General features: G+C 48.7%; 1 long non-coding RNA gene across 1 annotated transcript; it reads right to left on the bottom strand.

Annotated features, from left to right (window-relative positions):
• Positions 1-407: 407 nt before the first annotated feature.
• On the bottom strand, positions 408-3,086 carry LOC140587056 (uncharacterized). Its single transcript, XR_011988812.1, has 2 exons — positions 2,918-3,086; positions 408-1,398 (listed from the first exon to the last, which is right to left on the bottom strand). It is a non-coding gene; the product is annotated as an uncharacterized lncRNA (long non-coding RNA).
• Between the last annotated feature and the right edge of the window lie 203 nt (positions 3,087-3,289).

Below are 3,289 nucleotides of genomic sequence, written 5' to 3'. Positions count from 1 at the left end.
CCCTGAGTACTTCTCTCCATATTTGAGCTGGTTATCTGTTACTATGGGGGTTTCCATACATGACCAGCTGTCAGAAGACCCCGTTTGTGGAATAAAAAATACAAAATTCCAATGACGTTGGTCACACTCCTTCAGCCACCTCCATCTGCATCACTTCAGACATTTCTAAGCTTCTTTCAAGGAAGCCGTATTAGCAGCTTAGCCCAGAGGCTGAAAGTGGCAGGAGTTGTGGATTCACCTAAAGCTGGAAGGAGTTTCTGTCAGACCATTAGGCACTGAGTGGAGACACGTTTCGTCTTCACCTGACACATGGCTTTGTGATGCAATCCACAAGCACCGCATGTTCCATACTTCCTGCTTGCCCTCTTTTCAATAGCTCAGCTAATACATGAATCCCAAACAGTAGATTCTGAACAATATTAAAATTTAAATAAGCAGATATCTTCACATCAAGTCAAGTGGATCTTTACTGTCATACCCTCTGTATACAGTCTGCAGCATACAGTGGCACCAAATAACACTCTCTAGGACCGCAGTGCAGTATATATTCATAAAGTGCAGAGAATGTAAACAAGACAAGTGCAGCACATGAAGCTGAGAGAAAAATATAATAAGTAATAAATATAAATAACAGAGAGTTTACATGCACAGACGCACAGGGGAGCCAGGGGTACCCACTCAAAATAACAGATATGATAGAAATCTTGATTGAAAAAAATGAATAAATAAATGAATAAATGCAACATACATAGCAACAAAGTAGATGTGACACGGATGTACAAAAGGTGCAGTGTTGTGCATTGTCCACTGGATAAGGTAGCTAGTGCTGGTGATGATGGACGAGAGTTCAGAGTCCTAACTGTTTTGGGGAAGAAGCTGTTGCAGAATCTGACCACCTGGCTCAGGGTGTTGAAGATGTCTGTGAGGACATCTGTCAGTTGGTCCGCACATTCACGATTTCTGCTACAATTGTCTTACAGGGGTATACCACCAGCGATCGAGGCCCTACTGAAAGGGGAATAATGCAGGTTCACAGCCTTTGTAACACTCACATATTGTCTGTTGAGAAAACCAGAAGAGATTCATTGCAATTTCTACAGAAACTTTAAGCAGTAAATTCACCTATTATTACCACTTTTACAGTAGTCCCAAATCCGACGATCAAATCCTGTGCATGTTGCTTATTATACTGTAATTAATTCATTTCGTTTTTGCACCCAGATATCCAGTTCTGCTTTTACCTATGACAGATGTCCATATACTTGTAGTCTTCCTTCTAGGTTACAGCGAAACCCCCCCAACTGTTTTCCAAGGTGGCGAGGCAGGATTTGGCAGGCGTCCACTTTCCAGGAATCTCCTCCTCGATCCGTTGTGATGGTGACCTCCAGATCACGTCCCCTTCAATGGAGGCATGTAAGACAGATGCCCTTGGTTTAATTAAAGCTCTAGCTGTCGGCGATAAGTCACAGCTCTGGTCTCTGTTTGTTAAACACTCAGGACGTGGTCTTGCAGCCACTACTCTGCATCCGCAGGACTTCCTCCTTGTTTCGGAATGCCACCAGCAGCTCCCTATATTTACAGTACATCCTATTTATTTGGCAGATGCTTTTGTCCCAAGTGACATACATTTTAGAGAAGGTGGGGTCAGGCACTACGTGGAGCAACTGGGGGTGGGGGGGGAGTGCAGGGCCTTGCTCAAGGGCCCAAGAGTGAAGACGTTACTGACCCTGGGATTTCAGCTGGCAACATTCCGATTCTGGGAACAGTAACCTAACCTGCTGAGCCACCCCCCAGTACAGATGCTAGATGTTCAACCACAAATACACAAGGATTTAGACACTTGTGCTTGCATTGGCCACCTGTGTGGCAAGCAAGAATTCTACTAGTGAAGCACCAATGTTGATGTTTTAGATCGGTGTTTCTGAACCTGCTCCTCATGGAACCCCAGATGGTCCACATTTTTGCTCCCTGCCAGATATCCCACATTTTTGCTACCTCCATGCTCCTGAGCTGGGAGGGAGCAAAAACATGGACTGTCTGTGGGCCCCCAAGGACCAGATTGGGATCCATTGTACTAGAAGATGAGTTACTTCTCTGGTTCTGGGACAGTGCCTTTTCCTCGTGATCCCTCATGCAGTTGAGCAGATGCATTTATCCAAAGAGACATACCTTCTTTTGAGAAAGCTGAAATCTGCTACCTAGCTTATATTAGCATCTACTTTTGAATTCCTGCTCCCAGAATCCCCATCCTGCTGTGGGCTCCCTCTAATCCAGCTACGCTTCTTCGGTATCCCGGTGATGGACAGCCATATGATTCTGTACGCCACACGTTTATCTCCAGTGAGCCATGTGTCAGTCTATCAAACGTACCTCTTACCATCCCTGACATGATCCTGTAAGTTGACGGTCTTGTTCCCACCCCGCCGACAGCCCACTAAATGCTTGATTTGCTGCTTGTTCTGATACCTAGATGCTGGAGAGCTCTCGTCTGCCAATTACAGCTTCAGCTCCTCATTGATCTCCAGAGCCTGCTTTGTATCAAAAGAGGTAGATCTGTGACCATATATGCCGACTCTAGGTGTGCTTCGGGAGTCGTGCACGACTTTGGAACTTTGGGGAAACAACATAAATTCCTCACTCCACCAGGGAAACCTATCAAGCATCACTTCCTTATTTCCAACCAAATTTCAGCCTTTTTTCTATCTGCTCAGACTGCCATCGTTAAATGCAATGCCCACACCGACCTTCACATATTTGTGCAGACCTGCCTGGCCTGATGGCTGCTGTCAGTTCTGTTCTTTGCATTTCTTGTTAATAATTGGCTGGGTTGGCTGGGAATTGCCATTGGCTTCCAGCCCATGTGCCCCATGCGCCCCAAAAGCAGGAGGTTTGCAAGTGTGTTGAGAGTGTGACATACCCTGGGGATTACTAGAATGGTTGATGAACTGCATAAGGCCCCGCAGGCCCATCTATGCATCTGCAGGTGGACTCTATTGAAACAGCAGGTAAGGCGTGCCGGGTCGCTGCGGTGGGCGGCGGCCCGTCCTCCCGGGGGACGGGCTGGGGGGGCTGGGGCTCCCCCGGTGTGTGGGGGGCCGTCCGCCGGGGGGTGGGGGGGGTGGTCCCGGTGGGTGGGGCCCTTCGGCCCTGGACCCGCCTGCCCCGGTGGGTTGGTTGCGGGTGGGGCTGGGGGGCTCGCCGCCCGTCCTCCCTCTGCGGGCCTCCCTGTGCGGGGGTTGGCGCCCCCTTAGTCCCTCGCGGGCTCCCTCTCGGGTTGGGCGGGTGGTTG

This window comes from Paramormyrops kingsleyae, unplaced genomic scaffold (genome assembly GCF_048594095.1).
Source record: "Paramormyrops kingsleyae isolate MSU_618 unplaced genomic scaffold, PKINGS_0.4 ups143, whole genome shotgun sequence".
NCBI lineage: Eukaryota > Metazoa > Chordata > Actinopteri > Osteoglossiformes > Mormyridae > Paramormyrops > Paramormyrops kingsleyae.
This window is presented reverse-complemented; position numbering and strand designations above follow the sequence as displayed.